Source organism: Crocuta crocuta, unplaced genomic scaffold (genome assembly GCF_008692635.1).
Source record: "Crocuta crocuta isolate KB4526 unplaced genomic scaffold, BGI_CrCroc_1.0 scaffold121, whole genome shotgun sequence".
Lineage (NCBI taxonomy): Eukaryota > Metazoa > Chordata > Mammalia > Carnivora > Hyaenidae > Crocuta > Crocuta crocuta.
Window position 1 is genome coordinate 655849 of NW_027528608.1, and position 13733 is coordinate 669581.

The window sequence follows — 13733 nt, forward strand, 5'->3', positions numbered from 1 at the left end:
AAATGGGGTTGAGGGTGTTGGAATAGAAGGGATGATATTGAACTGGCCATTGAGCCTCACCTCTGGAGCCTCCAGTCAAGGTGCCAGATGAGAATTGTTGGCCCTGGCCTCTTTCTGGAGGGTTGAGGACCAGCCCCTCTCCCCAAACACTGACATCTGCCCTGTCAGCAGGGGCAGGAAGTTCCTTTCCACCCCCTCCGAGGCAGAGCTTTCTGGAGACATGATGTCAGACCAGTTTGCAGGAGGACGTTGGCAGGTTGGCATCAGAGGATTTCAGCTGGCTGGGCCTCTCCCCTGCCTCAGCCTGTTCTTGAGGACTCAGCCAGAAAGAGGAGACAGGGGATGTCAGGACCACTGCTGGGCTCAGCTACCGGGCAGACTAGGAGTGATTGCAAGCCTGACCCAGTTCTCAGCCAGGATCCTGTGGCTCTCAGGCCATTCTTGCAAACCAAGGCAGCCACTTCCGCTGACCTGCCTCTGACTCCGCCTTGCAGGAAGTAGCCCTCCCGAGGGCTGTGGGCAGGGGAGAGGCCACCTCTGAGTCGGGCTTTCACACCTGACACCAGTAGGCTCTGGGCTGTCTTCCTGCTTGTCTCTGCACCTAGGCTCCCATGTCTGAGAGGAGGGGGCCCAGCCCCTCCACATGTATGCTCTGCCTTAGCCCTGAGCAGACTCAGAGACTGTGCCGGGATTTCAGATCTTGGGGCTGAGTCCGTGAGGAGGAGGAGGGATTCTATGTCACTAAACCCAACAGAGCCGGACCTCAGGCTTCTCTTCTCTCACTTTGCTGACTCTGAACCCAGCATCTGCCTTTGTCCATGAACTTGGGCCTCCCTGTGGACTGCAGTGCTGCTGCCACCTCTGCTCTGCAGCCTTCCTGGTTGTCCCAGAGCAGCATGGCTGTCCCATCCATGCTCCCAGAGCACCTGCAGCCCCTGCTGTGGCTCCCAACCTCCGTCTGTCATGAGGTACCTCAGTAGGCCTGTGCCCATCAAAGCTGGCCTTGGAGTCCAGGCTGCTTGATGGCAGGGGGACCACTCATTCATCAGTCACCTACAGCCCTCACATCCTCAGCAGAGTTCTGTAGGTGCCTTTCTTTGGAGGTAGCCTTGTTACTTCCCCTAGCTCCTGAGGGATGATGGCAAGATACTGGGGTCACTGGGACCTCAAAGCCCCTGTGTCTGACTCCAACGGCTTCCCCTAAACAGCTGATCCTGTCTCCACTGGTGCCCGCACCTGGGCCTTTGAACCAGACACTGGGTGATCTCCTGACCCTTCCCATTCCTGTCCCCCCTCCCACCTCTTGTGCCTTTCCAGGCAAGCCAGGACCAAACTGAGGGAGTCTGTGGTGCACGGGGGCACCGAAGGAGCTTCTTTAGGGTCCTGGGAGGAGTAGTTCAGCCAAGACCACAGAGGTGGGCATGGGCCAGACCCCACAAAGTAGTCTTTATCCCAGTGGAGAGGGAGCCCGGTGCACACACGTGCATACACACATCCCTTCTTCCCCTCTCAGCCTGCCTCCTACTTTCCCAGATTCCCCATGTCAAAGCCTGACTAGCTTTTGGAGCAGTGTGCAAGGGAGGAATAGGAAGAGAGGGCGGTTGTGGGGAGGGTGTCACACAAGGAGAGTGAAAACCCACAGAGTCTCTCCAGAACTCCCCGCATTTCCTCCACTATTTGGGTTGGGGATCTGAGGCCCCATGGGCAGGTGCACCCCTGACCACTCACAAGTCAAGCTGAGGGCCAGATGAGAGGCTGTGGCTAGAGCATTGCCCCATGTCCCTCCCAGAGTCCTGTCTCCTGCCAGCTCCCCTCACCACCGCAGAGCCCAGCTCCGACTGGAATATTCCAATGCAGAAAACAGAAAGGCAGGCAGGCAGGGAGGGAGAGAAGAGGGGTGGGGGAAGACCAAGCCAGACATTTCTGGGCAAAAACAAGGGGAAATTTCAATCCCTGGAGTGTCACTTCAGGGGGTCCGGCCAAATGTTCTGACCCCAAAGAACAGACTTTCCAGAGAACGCTTTCTGCGCACAGTGGCTCTGAGCTGGGAGGGAGGGGAGTCAGGTGCCTGAAGCCAGTGCTGGTGCTGCCCATTCTTTCTCTGCACAGCCCGGCTTAACAGGACCCCTGGCTGCCCACAGCAACACCCAGGGCTGTGGAAACCCAGGGTTCCAGGATTCTGGTACCACACATACACACACACACACACACACACACACACACACACACACACACCCCACCACAAGTTTCCCTTTGTGTCTACAAAAGGAAACTTTATGTGGTTTGCAAATTGCCAACATTCTTAAAATGCCAAAATGCCTTCCTTTGTATCCCAACCAAGCCTCCTGGGGTCCCCACCCCCACCCAGATGTAGATGAATCCTCTCAGCCTTGGGCCAAGCCGCCACTTGCTAATCTCTTTCTCCAGGCTTGGGCTGGAGTTGGTCTAAAAGAGTGGAGTCAAGGCAAAGGTGATCAGTGAGAGGGAGTCTGGGGGGTTGGGGAGGGTGCTGAGGTGCAGTCATCACCCCAGGCTCCCCACACCTTCTGTTCTGTACTCATGTCCTCACCATGAAACACCTGCCTGCTCACAACTCCTTGCCCCCTGCAGCTGCTGTGGGTTCACGGGGTGGTGGTTATAGATATGGATCTCTACTCCCAATTCCTGGCACAGAGCTCCTGAATACCTTGGAATTTCCCAGGTGACGAGAGTGACTTATGTCCTAAGGGAGCACTTGGTGGACAAGATCAAGCCACGTTTGGAAGCTTGGAACTTTCAGTCCCACCCCTCATTCTCCAGGAAGGGGAGAAGGACCAGAAACTGAGTTAATGATCAGTCACGATGAAGGTTCCATAAAAACCCCAGAAGTGCGGGCTCAGAGAGATTCTGGGCTGGTGAACTTGCAGAGGTGCTGGAAGGGTGGTGCGCTGGGGAGGTGGGGAAGCTCCACACCCCTTCCCACGCACCTTGCCCTGCATACCTCTTTACCTGGCCGGTGATCTGTATACTTTATCATATCCTTTATAATAAACCAGTAAATAAATGTACCTCACTGAGTCCTGTGAGCTGTTTTGGCAAATTATCAAGCCCAAGGAGAGGGTCATGGGAACCCTGACGCAGATGACACCCTGGGACTTGTGATCGGCGTCTGAAGTGGGGGCAGTCTTGTCTGTGGCGTCTGCACTCACTTCAGGGAGACAATGTCAGAACCGAATTGAATTGTAGGACACCCATCTGGTGTTGCAGAGAATTGCTTGGTGTGGGGTGTGGTAGTGCCACGAGAATGAACGCGGTCACAGGTGTGTTTCTCTCACACACACACTTCCTTACTTTTGTCCACAGGCTTTGGTACCACTGAGCTATCCACATCCTGGCTCTAGAAGTGGGCACAGTACCTGGGTCTGGATAATCAGCACAATCCATAGGCCTGAGGGGACGTCTGAGGGCTGTGAGGATCCATGTCCACTTCTCCCACCTGCACAGGGAGGAGTGGTCCTGAGTCACACACGGCAGGGAGTCGCAGCCCAGCTCTCAGGAGGACCCAGGGAAAGGGAATGGGGGCCCATATTTATCCCACAATGTGGCTGTGGCAAAGACACTGTGCAGATTTCAATTCAATTAGGGAGAAACCCACCCAATGATGAACAGCTCCAAGATATGAAAACAGAGCATTCAAAAGCACAATGGACAGAGTGATTGTTTCCTTTATTCAAGTCACAAACAATGCGACATCTCACTCAGGCAGCCCCACAAGCTGATTATCACATGAGTCAAAACTCTGAGGAACAAACATAATTCAGATGCAAACCTGATTTGGGGAAACAAAGCCCGTCCAGTCCCCGTCAAGTTAGGACAACAATGACGCAGAGAAACTGAGCTCTGCGAGGATGTACTTTCTGAGAGTCCTCCCCTGTTTGATTCAGGGTATTTTGCACATCGATCTCCTCTCCAAAGGTCAAGGAGTAAGCAGTTAGGAAAATCAATGTCTTCAGAGCAGTACAAGGAGGAAATTAGCATGGGGCAGGAAATGCAGTTCAGAAGTGGGGTCATTCAGCCATCTGGGGTACCCCTGGGACCTTAGGGTTTTTTTTATTAAAGTCTAACCTACATCCAGTAAAGTGAATAGATCTTAAGTGTTCAGCTCCATGAGACTCCACACACACACACACACACACACACACACACACACACACACACACACACACACACACACACACACACACACACACACACATACACACGGGTGGCCACACACACCCACACAAGCAGCACTCAGGTCAAGTACAGAGCATTTCCAGCACACAGAAGCCTCCCTCAGGCCCTTCCCAAGGGTCCCTGCCTCCAAGGGTGACTGGTGTTCAAGTAAGTTTTCCCCGTTTTTCTTTAATTTCATATAAATAGAATCATATTCTAAGTTTTTGTTGTTGTTCAGACTTCTTTGCTCAAATTCCGTTGGTAGGACTCCCCATGTTGTTGCAGGCGTCTGTACTTGGTGTATTGCATTGTGGTGGAATATTCTATCTAGTGGGCCCTCCACACCTATGTGTCCTCCCTACTGTGGCTGGCCATTTGGGTCATTTCCAGTTTGGGGTTGTCACGAATTAAGCTGCCGTGACCATTCCGTAGACATCTTTGCTGGATGAAGCACTCATTTGTGTCAGGGGCACGATCAGGGTGGCACTGCTGGGCCTCAGGACATAGGTACGTGTGGCTTTAGTACATGCTGCCCCCCAGTCCCCTGCAGTGGTTGAGCTGGTTTTCACCCCCCAGCAGATGCGGGCTACAGACCTCCATACCTCACCAGCCTCACCAGCACTATGTACTGCAGGGCTCTCACTGCAGTGACTCTGGGGGGTCACCTGGAACACAGATCTCAGACCCCAGCCTGCCACCAGAGCTCACCTCAGTGGGCCCGCGGGAGGCGGCCTTTCCTTGTGCTTGGGAGAGGCTGGTGTGGGAGACTGAGGTGGTGCGGGTGTTGGGCCTGCATGTGAGATGGAAAAGGAAACCCTGGGGAAAACTGCCCACCAGCGTTACTTTTATTCATTCTTTCAGCAAGTGCTTACTGAGTACCTATAGACTGGGGAGACAGCTGTGGAGCAAACACACAAGAATCCCTCCCTGCGTGGAGCTCACACTTGTTAAGAAAGACCACAAGTACAACTGGAGGGTATATTATACTCTTTCATACCTCTGGGGTCTTTTCCAGCACTAGGAAGATTCCCAGCCAAGAGGGGCACACTATGGAGACACTCGTGTCTGCCCCTTGTTAGTTCAGCTCTGCTGACGAGCCTTTGTTCATTTGGTTTCTTAAGAATTGATCTCAACACATTCTCCTTGATGTAGATCCTGTAATAATGGAGTATGTGAGAAGGACTGAGTGTACAGATAGCAACACAGAGAGGGGGACGGTGAGAGCTGGGTGGCTACGATTTCAGATCCAGTGGCCAGACAAGGCATCACTGAAAAGGTGAATTTGAGTCAAGACCTGAAGGAACTGAGGCAGATATCTGGGAGAAGAAAGAACATTCCGGGCAGAGGAAGCAACAAGTGCAGACGCCCTGGGGTGGGGATGTCCCCAGGCTGGTGGAGGAGCACAGAAGAGGCCAGTGTGGCTGCAGAGTGAGGGAAGGGAGGAGCTGCTGGAGATGTCCAAGGGGGGGGAGATGGAGCAGGGCCCTGGAGGCATCGTAAAGACTTTGGCGTTGCAGGGAGTGAGATAACAGGAGTCATAACAGGAGGTGTTTCGGCAAAGAAACGGCATGCCTGACTCACCTTTTAGCAGGACCACTGGCTGCCATGAACTGGACTCACGGGGCAGGGAAGGGCAACCTGGGAGCTGCTGAGGAGTTGGGAGATGATGATGGCTCGCACCAGGCTCCACGCAGAGGAGCTAAGAGATTAAATACCAATATATTTGCAGGTGGGAGCAACAGAATCTGCCAGTGGATTGCATACACGGTGTGAGAGAAAGATGTCAGTGCAGCTGCAAGTGTGAAGCTCCTGGTTTCTGAGACAGAGAAGGCTGGGGCCAGCCAGCAACCAGTGGTAGTTGTCTGTTGTGGGTTTTGAATGGGGAGTGTGGGTATCAGGAGCTCAGTTTTGGCATGTAAAGTTGGAGGCTGAGTGTGAAATTGTGCAGGAAGGACTAGAGTGCAGCGGAGAGTCTGGGCTGACAAACACTGCTACACATTTGGAGAAACCCATGGGAGAGACCAGAGGCCAGAGCCGTGGAGGTAGAGACGGGGGAGCAAACAGCCAGGCTAGAGGAGGGCCTAGAGAGTGTGGCAGTGGCCAGCAGCAGGGACCAGCCATGCTAGACGCTGCCCACGGGTCATTGGGTGGCATGAAGACCAAGAACCAGCCTGTATTCATTAATATGGACATCATGTGAAGTGGCCGCCTACAATGTGGCTGCTGTGACAGGAGACCATTTAGTGGTAGGAGCAGAGGCATGCTGGAAAGGACCTGAAGAATGGGAGCCAAACTGGTGAGGTCATCTGAGGAATTATATATACATATATATATATATATATATTCATTTTTGAGAGATAGAGCCTAAGCAGAGGAGGGGCAGAGAGAGGGAGACACAGAATCTGAAGCAGGTTCCAAGCTGTCAGCACAGAGCCTGATGTGGGGCTCAAACTGTCGAACCATGAGATCATGACCTGAGCCAAAGCCGGATGCCCAGCCAACTGAACCACCCAGATGCCCCAAGAGGTGCTTTATTGGGATATAATTCACATCCCATGAAATCTCTCCATTCTTTAAAGTCTGCCATTCAGTGACTGCTAGTATATTCCCAAGATTGTGCACCCATTCCCACTGTCTAATTCCAGGAGATTTTCACCACTCCAGAGTAGAACCTCACAGCCATGAGCACTCACTGACCATTCTCTCCTCCCCCAGCCCCTGACAACCACCCATTTGCCTTCAGTTTCTATGGATTTGGCTATTCTGGACATTTCACACAAGTGGAATTATATAATATGTGGTCTTCTGTGCCTGGCTTCTCCCAGTTAGCATCTTCCCAAGTTCATCCCTGTGGTATCATGTATCACTATATAATTCCTTTTTATTGTGCAATAATATCCCATTGCATGTAATAAACAACATATATGCCACATTTTGTGCATCTGTTCATCAGTTGACAGACATCTAGGTTGTTAACACTTTTTGATTCTTATGAAAAATGATGTTAATGGACATTCACATACAAGTTTTCAGTTCTCTGGGGTATATACTTAGGAGTGGAATTTCTGGGTCATATGGAACTCAATGTTTAATATTTTGAGGAACTGCCAAACTGTTGTCCAAAGTGGCTGCACCATTTTTTTTCCCACCAGCAATGTATAAATGTTCCAATTTCTTCTTGACCTCATTAACACTTGCTATTGCCTTTTGTATTTTAGCCATCAGAGTAAGGGAGAAGCAGCATCTCATTGTGGTTTTGATGACTAATGATGTTGAGCACCTTCTCATGTGCTTATTGGCCATCTGGATATCTTTTTTGGAGAAATGTCTATTCAGATCCTTTGCCCATTTTTTTAATTGGGGTGATTGTCTCTTTGTTTTTGAGTTCCAAGGGCTCTTTATATATTCTAGATACTGGTCCCTTATCAGATACATGATTTGTAATGATTTTCTTCCATCCTGTTATTTTCTTTTTTCACTTTCTTGATGGCGTTCTTTGAAACGCAAAAGTTTTTAATCTTGATGAAGTCCCATTTATCAATTTCTTTTTGTCATTTGTGTTTTGTCTCATGTGTAAGAAACCATTGACTCATACAAAGTCATATACAGTTATTCCCATGTTTTTATCTGAGAAATTATCTATTTTGAGTTAATTTTTTTTTTTAATGTTTTATTTATTTCTAGGAGAGAGAGAGAGAGAGACAGCGTGAGCAGGGGAGGGTCAGAGAGAGAGGGAGATACAGACTCTGAAACAGGCTCCAGGCTCTGAGCTGGCAGTCAGCACAGAGCCCGACGCGGGGCTCGAACCCACAAACCGCGAGATCATGACCCAAGCGAAAGTCGGACGCTTAACCGACTAAGCCACCCAGGCGCCCCAATTTTGAGTTAATTTTTTATATGGTATGAGATAGGGGATTGCCAAGCTTCACTTTTTATACAGTTGTCCCAGAACCATCTGTCAAAAAGACAATTCTTCCCCATGGAATTGTCCTAGTGCCCTTGTTGAAATTTTTGTTGTTTTTTAATATGGAAGAAATAATGCATGTGTGCATGCTTATGGGTCAAACTGTACAGAGTGGGAAATGCTGATGAAGGGGCAGGAGGAGAAAGGCTGGAGCAGCAGCCTTCAGAGGGGGAGGAGTGCCCAGAGGAGGCTGGCATAAGTCAAGGGCAAGGTCAGGTTGTAGTAACAGGAGATGTGTGGGCAATGAACGTTCTCTCCCGAACGCTTCCTTTTCCGTAGTGAAACAGGCACTATATCCGCACTGCAGAGAAGGCAGAGGAGGAGGGATGGGAGCTGGGAGAAGAGGTTAGCAAGAGCGGAAGTGGGCTGGGAAAATAGAGGATACTTGCCACTACACTGCCATCCCCTCTGAGCTCAGCGATGATGAACCAAAAGTGAGACCAGTCTGTGTGGTTAGGTATTCTTTAGGCAGGTGTGGGGGTAGGGGTGTGTGGGGAGAGTGGAGGAATCCAAGGCCTCTGAGGGCTGCCTGTGCCAGCGAAGAAGGACAAGGCTGGTCCTTTTTTTTTTAAGTTTATTTGAGAGAGAGTGAGCAAGGGATGGCAGTAGGCAAGAGAGAGAATCCAAAGCAGTACAGAGCCTGATGTGGGGCTCGATCCCAAACCCATGAGATCACGACCTAAGCTAACATCGAGAATTGCATGCTAAAGGCTAAAGTGACAGAGCCAACCAGGCACCCCTGGACAAGGCTGGTTGTTAGTGGCTGCAGCAAGCAGTGCTCTTGCTGAATATGGTCAGGTAGAAGGTCGTTAGCCACGTACCAGGCCAGATTGTAATCCCAACACAGGGAGAAAATCCCTGTGCCCCTAAATCTAATTAGAGAGGGTGAGGAGGGAGTCACCAGTAAGTCCTCAACTTTCCAGTGCCCCATCTTTCTCAGTGGGCATGGGCTGCCACAAGAGAGTACCAAAGACTGGGTACTTATCAACAATGGACTTGTACTTAATGTAAACAATGTTGCTCACTGTCTGGAAGCTAGAAGCCCAAGATGAAAGTGCCAATGTGGTTGCATTCTGGTGAAAGCTCTTGGCTTGCAGACAGCTGTCTTTCCACTGTGTCTTTACAGAGAGATAGTGAGTGGGGTCTCTGACTGATATCTCTTCTCATAAGGGCATTAATCCAATCATGGGTGTCCCAGCCATGGTGTCATCTAACTGTGATTACCTCTCAAATGCCCCGCCTCTAAATGCCATCACATTGGGGGTTAAGGCTCCAGCATATGAATTTGGGGAGCACAAAATTCAGTCCACAACACCATTTTTTGTTTTTTAATTTCTAGGAGAGAGAGAGAGACAGCGTGAGCAGGGGAGGGTCAGAGAGAGAGGAAGTCACAGACTGAAACAGGCTCCAGGCTCTGAGCTGGCAGTCAGCACAGAGCCCGACGCGGGGCTCGAACCCACGAACCGCGAGATCATGACGTAAGCGAAAGTCGGACGCTTAACCGACTAAGCCACCCAGGCGCCCCATCCATCCAACCTTCTCTTGACCTCTAACAAGGACCTTAAGCAAACCCAGATCCTGAACTGCAGAACAGGGAGATGTCCATATCACTGGAACCCAAGTGGAAAAGAAAAATCTTTCATCTTTACATTTTCTGTTATGTATTTTAGAGAGTTGTGAAGCCTGATATGGTAACCACTGGCCACATGTGGCTTGACATGTGGCTAGTCACAAAGGACATGTGCTATAAGTATAAAAACTGTACACCAGATTTCAAAGACTTAATATTTTAAAAGAAGGAAAATATCTCAATAATTGTTTATGTCAATTACATCTTGAAATGACAAGATTTGGTACATTTGGTTAAGTTACATTATTAAATGAATTTCATCTTTTTCTTCTTGCTTTTTAAATATGTGTTTACTAGAAAATCTAAAGTGATACATGTGGCTCACATTTGTGGCTTGTGTTAGATTCTGTTGGCGAGACACTAGAGAGAAGACCCCCACATCCAGAACGGTTCCCAGCATGGCTGGCCCTCCTGCTGAAGTCCGTGGGGCACAAGTGTCACCCGTCGGGGGTGGAGCATTAGGAGTTCATGTTACAGTGGGGACATGACTCAGAGGAGGTAGGGCCCCCGGAGCACACTCATGAAAGGTCAGCCTTGAGTCCAGTCCAGGAGGCATTAGATAGTCTCTCCGGGCTGGTCCTTGTGTGGTTTAGGGACAGGTAAAGCATTCACACTTTATAACACTAGAACTTCACAGGCAAAGATGCCCACATGCAGGGCTTCTTGTCTGCTGCACTGCTTCCTCTGAACCATACCCTCACTTCTTTGGAAGCCTGGAGGGTCACCAGCACCAGTTAGAATTTGTCTTTTTCTTTATTCTCCCCAAGCACATGAGTATGAAACTGCTGTAAGGTAAACAATGTGTATGGAGCAGTTCTACTGAATTTCATATACCCATCTCCACTTACTACTTATTAAAATTGGCTATGAGTATTCCATTATATTACCCACATAGGCAGTTTGACTGAGTCCCTGTTGCTCAGCACTGGGGCTGGTTCCCTTTTCGCCTGCTGCTGTAAACAGCAGGGCTATGAATATCCTTATCCTTTTTCCATTTGAATTATTTTATTGTAATGTTTTCCCTGAAGTGAAATTTGTTGGCTGGAAAGTGTATACAATTTTATGGTTCCCATGACTTTTTTTTCTTCAAGTCACTCTCCCAAAAAACTGTATCACCAAGTATTTTCTCCAGTGCTCTGTGTGTGCATGCGTGCGTGCGTGCGTGTGTGTGTTGTTATCTTGTGGTGCTGATAGTTATGGGTTTGATCATTTGTATTTATTTTTACCAATTAATCATTATGTAACAGGTACTGCCTAGATATTATCCTAGCATTTGCTTAATTGCAAGTGAGAATGAGTAAAGTCCTTCCCTTAAAACTCATACAAATTAAGTAAATAGCCACTCCCTCTGTAGTTTAGAGAAACACTTTTCGGCTCCTTCTGTGTGCCAGCATTTGGGGGATCCACAGCAGCCCCAAAGCTACAATCCATCTGGCTGGGCCCAAACCACACCTCCTGACCCATGATTATCAAGCAGTCTGAGAAGCCTCCTCCAGCTAATAAAGTCATTTATCTCCTCCCAACAAACTGAAAAAGCATCAGACAGTCCCCTTTCCCTGTGTGGTTTAGATGAATCCTGGCATTTCTTAATTGCCATATGTTGATTGTTCAGGATTGAGACACATTCTGGTTTATATGCAAAAAGATTGCAGGAGACATGGCTGATGTTCTGTTCATGGCTTATTAAAACCTCAGGAAGACTGTACCCCCCTCCCAAGGGGAACTCATAAACCCGCATCCTGGTGGAGCCACGACCCAGCGTCAGGTGACCCAAGAAGGCTGGGAGGGAAACTGACAGAAGGCTATGCCTACTTGACCACTAGATGGCACCTCTCAATAACTAATGGGGAGAGGACCACTTCCTTCCAAACCTCCAGCCCCTTTTGTCAGCCTCCCCACCACACATTACAACACACTCTAGTCGTGTTTACTTCCAAGCCAGACATCTCAAAAAAAAAAAAAAAAAAAAAGGCAGAAAAATTAAAAAGTTCATTCTAGCTAAAAATATACCATCTGCCTGTGAAAAATCTTGCTCGGCGCTGTCATGTCAACACCCAAAGCAGGTTAATAACCGGCCCAGAACAGATGGTTTCTTTTTATAATTACTGGGTCCCCCCACCAAGGCTTCCTCCTCAGCTGCCTCCTCACCCTGCTGGCAGCTCCTAGTGCTTCCTGGCTACCCGGCTGCCACTGCCCAGCCAGCGACCGCCGTAGGCGGCCAGCCCGTTGCCAGCCCTCTGCTCAGGACCAGGGGGCTTTCAACACCACTTGGGAAGATGGCCACCAGGAGGCCACCCCAGCCTTGTCATCCCCACTATCAAAGAAAAACTAATCAGGCCAAGATGTTGGTAATCACTCAACAAATAAATAAGTAAACACTTATTATCCTATTTCTGGGTGAGGATGCAATGAGATGTGCATCCCCAAACCCTGTTCTGGGGAGAGCAGATTATTAACACTGACTGTCTAGAAAAAATTTTTGCTGAATATAACAGCTTTAAAAAATATTGCATTGGGGCACCTGGGTGGCTCAGTTTAAGTGTCTGACTTTGGCTCAGGTCATGATATCTGGGTTTGTGAGTTCCAGCCCCGCATCAGGCTCTGTGCTGACAGCTCAGAGCCTGGAGCCTGCTTCAGATTCAGTGTCTCCCTCTCTCTCTGCCCCTCCCCTGCTAGTACTCTGTCTCTGTCTCTCTGAAAAATAAATAAAAAACATTTTAAAATTTTTAAAAAATATATCGCATACTTTTTAAAAAAATTTTTAAGAGACAGAGAGATCACAGATGAACAAGCAGGGGACTAGCAAAGAGAAAGAGATTGAGAGAGAGAGAGAGAGAGAGAGAGAGAGAATCCCAAGCAGGCTGCACGCTCAGTGCGAAGCCAGATGCAGAGCTCAGTCTCACAACCTTAGGATCATAACCTGAGCCAAAATCAAGAGTTGGACACAGACTGAGCCACTTAGGTGCCCCTATTGCATACTTTTTAATACACTAATTTCACTTCAAGGAATCTATCTGAAAGACTATCTATCATAAATGTAAAATACAAAAAGAATGTTAACACAAAAATGTTCACTGCAGCAATGAAAACCAAACCAGGGATATGGTTAAGCGTGATAGAATATTATACAGCCATTATACATATTCACAAGGAATTTCACAAATGTTATTTAATGTTAATTGGTAAAAGTGTTCAAAGAGGCCTAAATAGTAAGAATGCAAATATGTTGGAAATACGCACACATAACATTAAAAGGTTTGCATGAAACATACCAAATTTGTTAAGGGTGATATTCTAAGGGGCACCTAGGTGGCTCAGTCAGTTAAGCATCTTTTGTTTTCTTTTTAATGTTTATTTATTTCTGCAGGAGAGAGAGACAGAGCATGAGCAGAGGAGAGGCAGATAGAGAGGGAGACACAGAATCTGAAGCAGGCTCCAGGCTCTGAGTTGTCAGCACAGAGCCCAACCCAGGGCTTGAAGTCACAAGCTGTGAGATCATGACTTGAGCCAAAGTCAAATACTTAACTGACTGAGCCACCCAGGTGTCCCATGAGCATCTAACTCTTGATTTCATGATCTCATGGGTTCCTGGGATTGAGCCCTGCATCAGGCTCTGTGCTGATAGCACAGATCCTGCTTGGGATTCTCTCTCCCTTTCTCTCTTCTCTCTCAAAATAAACATTAAAAAGAGAGAAAGAGAGAGATTCTGGGTGGTAAAATCTGTAGTGATTTCATTATCCTTTTCTGGATTTTTCTAAGCTTTCATTAATAAACACTGACAGATGAAAGGAAATGAATGGTTTTCAAAGACTATTTAAAAATAGAGTTAAGGAATGCCCTGGGGAGGGAACTGGGGGGGTGGGGGGCCCATGCAGGAGGAAGCCTTGCTTTTCCATTTGTACTCTCTGGTGTCTTCTAAGTTTTGTACTAGGATGGTATTATTTA